Here is a 13,426-nt window from a genome sequence, read left to right as displayed (position 1 = left end):
AAATATAATGCTGGATGAAAGAACCCACATACAGAAAATGCTAATACCTAATAGTAGAAGCAGTTACGTGAAAAGGCGGACAAAAGGAGCAGCAACTTAAAAAAGCAAGTTGGGGCCCCTGGGTGGCTCAGTCGGTTAAATGTTGATTTTGGCTCAGGCTCACAGTTTGTGAGTTCAAGCCCCACGCTGGGCTCTGCACTGACAATACGGAGCCTGATTGGGATTCTGTCTCTCTCTCTCTCTCTTTCTCTCTCTCCCCCTCTCTCTTCCCCTCTCCTGCTCATGCGCTCTCTCTCTCTCTCTCTCTCTCTCTCTCTCTCTCTCAAAAATAAATAAATAAACTTTAAAGAAGAAAAAGGAAAAAAAGAAAAAAGAAAGTAGTCCCCTTCCAATCTCCAAACACTGACCATCCAGCTTTCCAGAAGTCTGGCACATGGGCACTGAGGCTGAACATGAAGCATCATTGAGAGAACACAGAAAAAAAGGTCAAATGTGGGTGGAAAGCAGCCGTGCCAGTCATCCACGGGAATATAGGCTCCGCAAGAGAAGAGATCTTTTTTTTTTAATCTGTTCTGAAAAATTGCTGCGTCCCCAGTCCCGGGAACAATGCCTGGGATATAAGTTATTTGTTAATAAATATTTTTTGGAGGGGCACCTGGGTGGCTCAGTCGGTTAAGCGTCCGACTTCGGCTCAGTTCATGATCTCACGGCTTGTGGGTTTGAGCCCCACGTCGGTCTCTGTGCTGACGGCTCAGAGCCTGGAGCCTGCTTCTGATTCTGTGTCTCCTTCTTTCTCTGCCCCTCCCCTGCTCATGCTCTGTCTCTCTCACTCTCAAAAATAGTTAATGTTAAAAAAAATAAATAAGTAAATAAAAATATTTTTTTAAAAACTACACACCAATATCCCTTATAATTATAGATGAAAAAACTCTCAAAAAATATTAGCATGTCAAATCTGTAGGATTATTGACCATCCCCGAGTGTGATCGATCCCAGGAATTCAAGGTTAGTTTAATATCCAAAAATCGATGAATGTAATCCATCATATCAATAAAGGACAAAACCATGTAATCGATTCCACTGATGCAGAAAAAGGAATTGACAAAATACAGCACCCTATTATGATAAAAATGCTACATAAACTAGGATTACAATAGCACCAATCCAACTAGAAAAGGACATCTATGAAAAACTCCCAGCTAATACCATACTTAATGATGAGAGACTGAACACTTTCCCCCTAAGGTCAAAAACAGGTCAGATATGTCCATTCTGGCCACTTCTGTTAAATACTGCAGGAGAGGTTCTAGTCAGGGCAATTAGGTTGAAAAAAAGTCTTCTGTGAATGAATGAATCAAGTCCTATCCCCTCATTTTACAGATAAGGAAACAGGTCCACAGAGAGGCAGGGGTTGTTCAAGGTTAGCCAGGCAGTGATGAGCACAGTGAGACCAACACGTCGGCCTCAGGAGACGGTCAGCATCCCACGTTGGTGTTTCAGAGTCCCACGCCGTGGCCTGTTAGAAGACTCATCCACCACTGTCGCAAAACTGTCATCAAAAGTTGTTAGGAGTAAAGTGAAAATAAAAACTCAGCTTGATACCTGACAAATGCAGGCCCAAGGGTATTTCCCCCCGACCAGGCTTCACTGAATCTCACTGTTGTAGTTTCTCAGAGTCTCTGGAAGGACATGGCCTTTGCCGTCGCCCCTCTTACCTGGGTCCAGATTACAGAGTAGCTCTCTATGTCGAATCTCCAGACAGCTGATTGCTGTTTTTCAACCGCTACACCACTTTACCCTCCACTTTTAATAAGGCCAACTTTCTTCCGTGATATCGTCTGATTTTTCAGAGAAAAACATCCTTGATCTGTTCTACCACTCTAGATTCTTCCTCCCTACTTTTTCTGTCTAGTCCAGAGGGGTGATGTCAGTTCTTCTCCACATTTCTTTCCCCAGGGAGGCAGCCCAAACCAGCACTGGACTGAGACTCAGAATCTGCCCAAGGGAACCCTTCGCAGAGCACCGAGCCCCCTTCCTGGCAAACAGCCTTCGGTGACCGTCACAGAATGAGATGGCCGACTTGATGGGCAGCAAATACTCTTGTGGAGTCTTCTTCCCCTCCCGGGCCTCCATAAAAACTCAGAGGAGACGAATATACCAGCAAAGGGAGCTTCTGTGGTGTTCAAGGGCATGCCATGTATGGGAGCGTAGGATTTACTTCTGAATTCCCTGTCAATGACCCACACTGACAGTGCCCTCTGTGCATGAGGCAGATTATCTGCACATAGTCCTTCATATGCACACACAGTCTTTGGTCTTCAATTGATGCCTCTGAAGTTGGGGGAGGTGGCTTCATTATGGCCATTCCACAGGTACTGATAACAACTAACATTTGTCAGGGCTTACTATGGGCCAGGACCTTGTTAAAATTCTCCCTGCATTTTCTCATTTCCTCCTGACAGGTCTTTAGCTAACTTAAGGCCACTCAAAGACCCGAAATAAGACCAGCATGAAGTCTAGCAGGCTGGAGGATCTCTAAGAGATAAGACTCCACTTCTATCTTCTGCTGTATGAGTTATCCTAAAACAAACTGTACAAGAACATCCAAGTAATAAATGTGCTGTGTTTTTTTTTTTTTTAAGCTGTCATTAGCTCATCCCCAATGATGAGCAAAACAAAAGATGCCAGTGAGCATCTTTTATAAGAAAAACAGGCTTGGTTGTAAGTTACATGGAAAAAAAAAAAAAAAAAAAAAAAAGGACTCCACTTTTATCAGAATAGGATTTGGAAAATAAATTAAAAAAAAATTTTTTTTTCAACGTTTATTTATTTTTGGGACAGAGAGAGACAGAGCATGAACGGGGGAGGGGCAGAGAGAGAGGGAGACACAGAATCGGAAACAGGCTCCAGGCTCCGAGCCATCAGCCCAGAGCCGACGCGGGGCTCGAACTCACGGACCGCGAGATCGTGACCTGGCTGAAGTCGAACGCTTAACCGACTGCGCCACCCAGGCGCCCCATAAATTTTTAAAAAAAGGAACACAAAAGGGGAATAATGATAGATACACTTTAAAGAAATTTCCATGGTTATGAAAAGTACCTTAAAATTGAATATGAAATGTGATTCTTATCCCTGGTAAATATTTCAAAAGGGAGGGGATTCCCTTACCTCACCGGCCCCTAACTTGAACTCTCAGAGTATCTGCTTCCTCTTTCTGGATTTGAGTCCGTCGTTTATTTTTCCTTCTAACCCCAAATAGCTTTTTGTTAAACCCAGGTCTTTCCAGATCCCAAATGTGTATCAGAGAGCAATCAATTCTACTCCATTGACTTCATCTTCTTAAGAGGCACTGGCCTTGGGAAAATTCCATCTGCAGCTTAACTTGTGGGGAAGCAACCCCTGTGACCGGGTTAAAGCATGCAACTGGACAGACAAAAGGACGAAAGGGCTGTCAAGATGGAGAGAGCACCAGGACAAAAAAAAAAAAAAAAAATGTGGACTGAAGCCCATGGCATAATAGATACATTCTGCTAGAATCAGAGTCCAAGAGATCAGAGTCCCTCACTGACTAGCCTCGAGGCTTCCCAGCACCCTCTCCTGGGGATCAGCGCCCTTTCTGTCCCATTCTCCCTTCAAAGACTCCAGGGAGAGCAAGGCCTTCACTTCCATTTTTCCCGTTCTGCCTGCAAGGCTGCTGCAGAGATATTAAGTACAGCCTCACATTTGGGAAGAGACATGACTTCTGAGAGGCGACTCTTTTAGGATAGCCCCTAGCTGCTGCATGTTTACCCACACAGGACAGTTATTTCACTGCAGCGCTTCTCTTGTGCGTGACCCCTAAGGCTATTTGGAGACACTCGTGGCCTGGCGGGTTTTCTTCCCTTTCCCCCACCCCCGCCGCGGCTCTTATTTCCAACTGTGGACCTTCACAGCGTGCCTCGGTTAAAAGACCTGGCTGGAAGACACAAACGTGTCCGGTCGGCCCCTCCCATAATGACCTGCAGACAGGTACAAAGATCCAGTTCAGTCTCTACTTCCTGGACGAACCGCGAAGGGCAGGGTGTTTAATCAAAATAACACGGTACCGCAGGGAAGAACGAGGAAGTTCTCTGTGTCCCTACGTGGGATCATTTCCAACGCGGAGGTTAAGTAGGAAAGAAAACAGAGGGACAAAACGACGGCAGTGGTACACCACCCTTTGGGGGAAGATGAGGGGAAAATCTACGTTTACATTCGATTGTACCTGCATAAAGACTCTTGAAGGGTGACATAATGGGTAAACTCATTAATTCCAGGGCTGGGCTGCCTGGCTCTGAAACCCGGCTCTACTACAGAGCTGAGAGATCAGCAAGTTGCTTAACCCCTCTGTGATTCCTCGTTTGTAAAAAGAACAAAATTACCACATCTGCCTCCCAGCTTATAAACAAGCTGGTATTCAAAAAGCGCTCAGAACAGCTTATGGCCTGCAGAAAATAGTACCTAAATGTTATTATTACTAATGGTAGTTGTATATCACGAAGAGTGGTTACCTGTGGAATAGGGGCCCTGGGGCAAGGGCAGCATGAAGGAGGAAGGATTTGACTGTATATCTTTTTTAGTACATGTGACTGAATTAATTATTCAAAAGGTTACAATAAAAATGATTTCGTAGCGGGGCGCCCGGGTGGCGCAGTCGGTTAAGCGTCCGACTTCGGCTCAGGTCCTGATCTCAACGGTTGGTGAGTTTGAGCCCCGCGTCGGGCTCCGGGCTGATGGCTCAGAGCCTGGAGCCTGCTTCGGATTCTGTGTCTCCTTCTCTCTCTGCCCCTCCCCCAACTTGTGCTCTGTCTCTCTCTGTCTCTCAAAAATAAATAAATGTAAAAAAAAAAAAATTAAAAAAAAAATGATTTAGTAGTTAAAAATCACCTGCTGCAAACAGATTCCGTTACTTGGCTTATGTTGAAGATTACTGGATTCAGACTTTTTTCGTGCTACTTGTTAAAGAGACACCGTGTTTCTGTTTTTCCCTGTGATCTTACACGTGATTTTCTTCCTTAGCCTTTTGAGCTTTTTCCTCCTCTCCGTGTCAATAACCGTGCTGGTAATAAACACAGTTCTAAGAAGGACCATTCTGGAACGCTCACTGCCTTGTATACGTTACCTCATGTGCTCCTGACGACCACTCTGTCAGGCGCTGGCCCCATGACATTAGCTTGCCTGAGAACACAAAGCCACACAGGGGTAGAGCCCAGATTCGCTCACAGGTCCAACACGAAGTTTCCTATTCCCACATTTCTTGTCTCTATTAACATCCAGATTCCCGGGGCCTCAAGCTTAGACCTAGAGGATCAGAGCCGGACCTGGGTGTCTTCATGGAGCCGCTCGCCTGTGACATGTGAGGGCCTCAGCACTAGCCTGTCTGCCTGCTGCCTGGGCTCCCCGGACCCTCAGCTCTCACTGCGGTCCCCAGGGCCAGCTCACCCTCCGCTCTCAGACACCACTCTCCACGTGGGCACGGCCTTTGGGACCCTCGGTTCTTGGCCAGAAACTCGGACCAGATACACCTCGGGAAGCACGGCCTGGGGAAGGTGCCAATCGGCAGCAGTGAGACCGTATTTAGGGTCCAGCTTTCCGTGCAAACTGCGAGGTCTCCTAGGGGTGACAGTCAAGTGAAATGTTACACTGCTGTTACTTGGACAACGCAACTGAGACGCTTCCAGGAAATGCCACGGTGTGTGCAACGCCACCTTTGCTCTTCCTCGTTGGCACGGTGTTCGGCGGGTCCCCTGCGTGGCCTTGGTGGCGCAGTAACTCAGAGTCAGGGGAGGAAAGCTTTGCCATCCCGGGGCCAATAGCTCTTAAAGAGTTACTGTCTGTTTGGAAATCAATTGCTAGAGCCAGGCAGACTGTCAGATAAACAACTGCTATCAGACAGGAGCAGGCGATTCAAGGGCTCCGAAGAGACTGTGCTAATTAATTAGCCACCGCAGAGAGATGGTAACGGTCCACAGCTCAGCGGGGCCAGGTTCTCCCGGGGGTGGGGAATGAGAAGGCTGCTAAGAAGCTTTCAAAGACCCAGATTAGAAACTTCTTTTCTTTTTCTTTTTCTTTTTCTTTCTTTCTTTCTTTCTTTCTTTCTTTCTTTCTTTCTTTCTTTCTCTCTCTCCCTTTCTTTCTTTCTTTCTTTCCTTCCTTCCTCCCTCCCTCCCTCCCTCCCTCCTTTCTTTTCTTTTCTCTTTCTTTCTTTCTTTCTTTCTTTCTTTCTTTCTTTCTTTCTTTCACATTTATCAGATTGGAAACGTCTTCAGCTGGTGATCCTCCCCCAGAGATAAGATCTTCTGAAAGTGGATATTCTTGTTTTCCTGGGTTGATAGGACTTTTCTGCAGAAGAGCCTAAGAGCACGGAATTGCTGTGGCACAGAGACCCCAGGACCAGATCATTGGAAAACCAGTCTTTGTCCTGAATCTGACAAACCGCGCCAACGGGGGAGGAGGAACCACTCCAGACATTCCCTAAGTCACCAGGAACAAGCATCACTAATATCACTGAATAGTGTTTTATGCTTTACAAAGCCTGTTCATCATCATTATCCCATTTATTCTGCAAAGTATAGATGAGAGGCAGGGAAAGACACAGTAAATAAAAACTGGCCACAGTATTTAAGTCAGATTCTACCACTTTCCAAACTACCTGCGCCCCCCCACCACCGCACCCCTTCTCCTCTGCCTTCGCTAATTCTCTGCTGATAAACCTAGCTTTTATCCTGACCTTTTTCACTTTCTGAAGACTTTGGCCAAGATTACTATGCTGAGAAGAAACACAGGATTCTTGCTCACAAGTGCAAGGATCATGACAAACCAGAACCGTGAATTAAAAGTTCTAAATCCTCTTAAAAGCTCCTGGGTTTCACGATTGGCCACAGATTAAAAAAATAAATAAATCTGACCATGAAATTACTGCTCTTAGGGTCAAACAAGATTGCAATAACTATCATAACCTGGCAGAACTTAGCAACTGTTCACAAGTGTGCACTAAAATGCAATGGGCAGTCAATCGAATACCAATGCTTCCTAATCCTAACCGTCTTTTATTTTTTCTTGGTATTGCATTTCCTCACCAGTATGAGCAAGTACCATTATCTTCTCTTCCCAGACACATTCAGAGAGGCTCAAATCTCTGCTAAGAACACAGACAATGCCAGCATTGATTATCAGGAAGAAACTAGATTATCCTAACTTCTTCGGTTAGGGACCTGTTTTTTGGAACCTCAAATTCTGCAGTGCGAGGGCAACTCAGTCATTTCAACAAAGTCAAGAGGCACAAAATCACAACCAAGCCCTGATGGTCATTTATACAAAAAAGACGTCCTTGAAGAGCCTATAGCAACCTGTACCAGAAACCATTGTAGGACAAAAATACTCTGCCTACTTTGCGAAGAAGTAAAAAAAACCTCAGTAAGGGCACAATGAACTTTTACAATCCACTCTGGGCGTGAGTATAATTTTCCCCATCAGCAGAGTGGATAAATACAGGTTTTATCCTCGTCCAGATCCCCTAGGCTGCCCGAGATGTGAATTATACCTTTCTATATTTGGAAGGGAATAGAAGCACGCAAACCTGCTACTGTTTATTTTCTAAAGCGTCTCCATGAATAGGATCCCCAGAAGCTCTATCTGTTTGCAGACATTCATCAGCAGGAAAGTAAACACACCACCAGGCACACATTTCCCCAGGGCTGTTCCATTCGGAACTAGGGCTCTGGTTTTCGTAGCTGCTTTGTCTAAATATTTTTGGGATGATTCATTCATGGTTTCAACATTTTAACAGTGGGTATTCCCGACAGTCCTGACATACCAAGGCACAGAGCAAGGCAGAGAGGAAAGGAAAGACTGAAGGCGGTACCTCGTGTCTCCATCCGAAAGGACCCCCCTGTGCATCAGAACTAGGCTTCGCCCGGCAACTCTGGGCAGCGGGTTTCCTTCTTCTCTGTAATAATAAAAACTCAACATGCTCGGGGCTCAGCAGGGGACAGCAGACTGGCACAGCCCGCCTGGCCCTGAAGGCCCGTGACTGAATCAGCAGTGAACCGCACACTGGAGTTTTCCATAGGACCATTCACGCTGGGGCTGGGAAAGTCACACTGGCCTCCCCCTTCTCTGCTGACCGGCAGAAATGCCCAGGCTCCACACGGCTGCATTCTCCCCACCCCGGGACAGCTCCCTAGAGAAAAAGTGACTTTCTAGGAGCATGGGATCTGAAGTGGGGGGGAAAAAATACCCCAAACTTCCACAAAGATGCAGCCAGTGGCACCATTTTTAAGAGTGAAAACATGGAAACGGGAATGGCTAAGCAAGAGACTGAGATGCAGTCGAATAAAATACCACATGGCTATTTAAAGTGATGAGCGTGCAGATGTGGGCAACCCAACAAAGTGCCAAGCTACAGGAGGTGGCAAAATTATATGTAAGTAAATGAACAAAAATCGGAGGGGAGTTTGTGGTGAATCAGAGTCCAAATGCTTGAGGTTATTTTTCGCCTTATAAAAGCACGCAAGGCATTCGTACAAATAATAAAAGACTACAGAGGCAAGCCAAAGACCTTAATTGTCAAATGAGGCATATAAATCATTTTTCAATCGTCTTGAACAAATTGAATGATCCAGGAGTTACTACCCTTCCCCATCTCACCCCTCCAAATGCAAGGAGGAAAGTGTGAACACGTAAAAACAACACCCTTATTAAGCAAACTGCTCACAATGATGCTTTTCTCAATTTCCTGGTTCAAGGTCGCGGCCAGTGAAAGGTGTGTCACTGACAGAGCAGAGCTGTAACACCTGATATCCTGGGCAAACCGAACCCTCGGCCACGCTCAGGTCTGTGAGCAGAGAGAAATCTGGCTCCATACATTCTGTTCTGGAACCCAGATTTGCAAACATACGCTTACTTTGGGAAACAAAGTCCATTTAAAATAGGCTATGGGAACAGGAACCCATGGTGGAGGGGGAGGAAAAAAGAAAAAAAAAAGAGGTTAGAGTGGGAAAGAGCCAAAGCATAAGAGACTGTTAAAAACTGAGAACAAACTGAGGGTTGATGAGGGGTGGGAGGGAGGAGAGGGTGGGTGATGGGTATTGAGGAGGGCACCTTTTGGGATGAGCACTGGGTGTTCTATGGAAACCAATTTGACAATAAATTTCATATAATAAATAAAAAAAATAAAATAAAATAAAATAAAATAGGCTATGGAGGGAAAGATTCCTTCCCCAAACTTCTCCACATCACTTGCCTCCTCCCCTGAAAAACAAAGCAGAGAGACCTCTGACAATAAAAATTGATAAAAGAATTAAAAAAAAAATTCAGGAGGGAGATAAAGGACAGAATTCTCTTGAAACAGCCTCAAACTGCTGTCTGTATGATGGCGGGGGGCTCTAGAATTTAGAACAGCTAACAGGACTCAGTCCTCTCTGTCTTTTTTCTTAATGCTTATTTATGGTGAGAAAGAAAGAGAGAGACAGAGAGAGAGGGAGAGAGAGAATCCCATGAAGGTTCCATGCTGTCAGTGCAGAACCCGAGGTGGGGCTCGATCTCACACACCGTGAGATCATGACCTAAGCAGAAATCAAGAGTCGGATGCTTAACCCGCTGAGCCACCCAGGGGCCCCGGCCCTCATTCTTCCTCATCTGTGGAGCAGCAGACAAACCCACTGTTACACATGCGTGCCAGACAGAACACCCTGAGCCCCAGCAAGCTCAGGGTTTGAACAGGCAAGGCCACACTGCACAACTCTTACTTGTGACCGCGTGTTCCCCCGAGAAACAACAGGTCTTAAGTTTCATAGTACTTTTCTGCACCTAGGCTTAATTCTGTACAAATAGTGTTTTAACATTTTTATTACTATGAAAACCTGATCATTTACTTCCCTTCTTCACTTTTTTCTTTTAACCATACAGCTAGCTCATGATTTCCCTTCTAGAAGAGCAATAACCTATAATAACTGGAGCTATTCTGCATGTGGGGGAAGCTTCAAAGTCTCTGGATCCCGTCACCATGCTTTAGAGGTGTGGTTCTCTGCTCCTGAAACGGGCACTTGACCCTCTATCAGAACGCCCATCGCTAGCCCTGCTGGAACTCTGGCCAAGCCCTCAGCTGAAGCAGGGCAGAAAGGGAGCAATTTCCACGAAGAATTAAATTTGCTGACCCACTTGGGTAGAAGAAAAAACCCGCTCTGCTGGTGGATTAACGTGGCTGACCAGCTCAACGCCAATGCAGTTGTGACTGGCACTTGATGTATGGGGTGGATCGCTGGACCCCAAGTTAGACCCAGGTCTTGGTGCTGGTCTTGCTGGGTGACTATGGGTAAAGTACTTTACCTCTCTGGTCTTAACCATCCTTGACCGTTATGGGAGGGAGCTGGATAAATCACATTTTTAAGGCGTCTTCCAATTTTAACGTTATGGTTCTATGATTTCTTCCCTGTCAGGAATCAGGTACAGTTTCTTCCTCATCAGGCAGTTCAGTAAGCTGACAGTTACTGTATTCAATTCTCATAAGCAATCCAGTGGACAGGTATTCATATACCTATTATGCAGAGGCAGAAACTGAGGTTCAAAGAGGTCAAAGGACTTGCTGGTACCTCAACTAGTGATTGGGAGGCAAGACCAGAACCAGAACCTGGGATGTCCACCTCCACGCCTCCATTGTTGCCATTCTAAGAGTCATTACTGCTTCAAGATTTATTACAGCATTAAATCGTTAGTGTGGTCTATGTACAGATTTCGGAGACAGGCATCCAGTATTCTGTAGTATGAATTCGAAGACTTCCTGTATTGAAAAGTAAACTCCCTGGGTATATTTTACCATTCTCTTTCTTTTAGGGGGCCCAGACCTGGCCTCTCTTAATCAGTGGGTGTGATCGAATGGCTTTTGCTTAACATATTCTTTGGAATGAGTTAAGGTCTGCTATCTTTGTTCTGTTCTTTAATTCCAAAGCATTGCTTCTTCTGAAACACCCTCCCCTCCAAATGAAAAGACAGGCCACCAGGATCTTTCTTATAATTATACAAATAACACACATTTTTTTTACAGGGATCTGTTTACATATAACACTTAACTGGTGGAGAAACCCAAGTTGCAATGCAGGAAAAATAATTATAACCCTGTGGCATCCATTAAATACACTTGAAGAGCACACAGGGCAGAGCACGAAGATGATATAGAAGACAAAGTCCATGGGATCTGAACCAGCGTCTCAAAAATAGGGGATTTATCAAGTTTCAAAAATGAGGCTTTTCTCCTGCCCCCTTCACCTGGTAAATGGAAGGATAAGCAAACCTCTTTGCAGGGACCCAAAGGCTCCACCAGGGCCCGGCGGAAATCTGAGTGCATGAAATCTGTTTGCTACTTGGTCTTTTATTTCCCTTAATGCTGACCTTGAGCAGAACTAAGCCTCTGATTTCAGAGCTGAGGTATGGCCTGCGAGAGGACACGTGTGAGGCTGCTGGGTGGGGCCTGGCCTCGTACCCTCGATGGCTCCCGTGTGCTGTGGGCCTCCACTCACTTTCTAAGAATCTGTGTGCTTTGTAGCTTGGCCTGACCATCACTGTCGCTGGGGCTCTTCCTGGGCCCTGATAACTCAACTTCCAACTCCTCTGGCTCTCCCTCCTCCTCCCATAGTTCCTAATATACTACAATTCAGCAATTAGCTACTCTCAGCCATTAGCCATTTTCTGTAGCCATGCCTAGACATTCTAGAAGAACCTGAGTTTACATTCAGGGCAGGGACCACACTGCTAACACGGATGGCCGGTAACCTGTGCCAGGTGCTTGGGTTACCTTTACTTCAAGAAGAATCCCTCTATAAGTTCGCAGATGACTTTAGGCCTTGTTCCTTAAACACTGGCTCAAATGAATGCAGGCTGTGCACACACCGATTTCTCCTTTTTTCTTTTTACTTCTACTAATTTTAACTAACGAAAACACTTTTACTAATTTTAAGTTAATATCTTGCATGTCTTTCCTTCGCGGTTTCCTGTGTTTTCCAACCGTTCTTCAATAATCGGGAAATAAGAAAACATTTTAATGCATTCTTGTTTTTCAAAAAAAAAAAAAAAAAAAAATTAAGTTAAAGAGCAGTTGGGTTTACTCAGGGTCCAATGCAATGGAAATAAAACGAAGCTGTGGCGCCATCTAGTGACAGTGAGGCGAAAAAGCCAAGACAAGTCTGAGAGCTTGGAACTACCTGGGGCCACTGAGTCCTCCCAAGCTTGGGGGGGGAAAAGGAGACTTGTTTCCCAGAATCCTTGAGGTCTCCAGGGGAGGGCACGTGTCCTCAATTAGAGAGGGGCAAGAGATGCCACCTGATAGCAATTCTGACGCCCCGAGAAGGGAGCTGGGGACAGGACAGTCTGGGTAGGGTGCCCACCATCAGCTGCGGGGAGCACTCCAGTGCAGTGGTTGATGCGCTCACACGTCGGACCTGTGGCATACTTAGCGTCCCTCACTCCGTGGAGGTGGACCGTTTGCTCTGCCATTTTCAGGTCACCCCAATGAATTAAATTCAGCAGAATAAACAACTCCCGTTTAGAATCTTAAGTCACAGAAGTGAAAGTAGACGGTGTTGACCAGTCAGGTGTGACAGTGGACACCTGCTCTTTGCGGCAAATCCCACTGTCTGGACTTGCACTTAGGGTCTGGTCCCATCACATGCCAAGTCCCTGGCACCACCCAAATCCGTCCTGCGCTCTCGGACAGCAGGGCCAAGGCAGCAGAAATGTTCAGGGAAGCAATGGAAGGTGGCAAACACCGGTTTTTCTGTTAGAAATAATGGATTTCGTCACCCCTTTCCTAGCCAGACAGCTCAGGGGTCACTATATGACTTCAGCTATTCCCTGGGGTCCAGGTGCCACTTTCCTCCTCGCCTCTCCCCTCTTCAGCGCTTCAGCCCTCTTGGTCACAAAGTCTCGCTGCTTCTACCTCTCTGCACCCCTAGCACATCTGGGGCCAAAGGCGAAGGCTCCACCTGTCGCATTCGGCGGGCGTTTCGCTCCCATTCTCGCCCAGAGAATTTGCAACAGCACCCCCTTCAGGCCCTGCCCCGCACTGCAGCTCTGCTGCTCCGGCACTTTTTTTTTTTTTTTTTTTTTTTTTTTTTTTTGGTAGGTATGGTTGATCAAGTCACTCTACTTAAACTTTTCCATGACTTCCTTGTTCTTTAGGATTCCAAATCCTTAATATGACTGACAGACAAACCCTTCTAAAGTCTGGCCCCTGCCCATTTACTTTAATTCAAATATTTGATTGGAAAATGGAATTGAATTCAAATATTTTGCAAGGATAATTGTTTATTTTGAAAAATGAAGCTTGATGTCAACATCGGCCATGCTATAAAAAGGTAGCGAACTAGAATACAGAAAATTACCTGAGCTTGCTGACCTTTCCAAAGGACTTAAG

The 13,426-nt window shown here is 45.8% G+C and overlaps 1 protein-coding gene across 2 annotated transcripts in view; it reads right to left on the bottom strand.

The window, feature by feature from the left end:
* The window catches only part of CASP7 (caspase 7), a 30,990-nt gene that overhangs the window by 8,251 nt on the left and 9,313 nt on the right, over window positions 1-13,426 (bottom strand). The gene's annotated exons all lie outside the window — the stretch shown is intronic.

The sequence above is a fragment of the Leopardus geoffroyi genome, chromosome D2 (genome assembly GCF_018350155.1).
Source record: "Leopardus geoffroyi isolate Oge1 chromosome D2, O.geoffroyi_Oge1_pat1.0, whole genome shotgun sequence".
NCBI classification, from domain to species: domain Eukaryota; kingdom Metazoa; phylum Chordata; class Mammalia; order Carnivora; family Felidae; genus Leopardus; species Leopardus geoffroyi.
The sequence above is the reverse complement of the archived record's forward strand: the minus strand, read 5'-3'. Positions and strand labels throughout refer to the sequence as shown.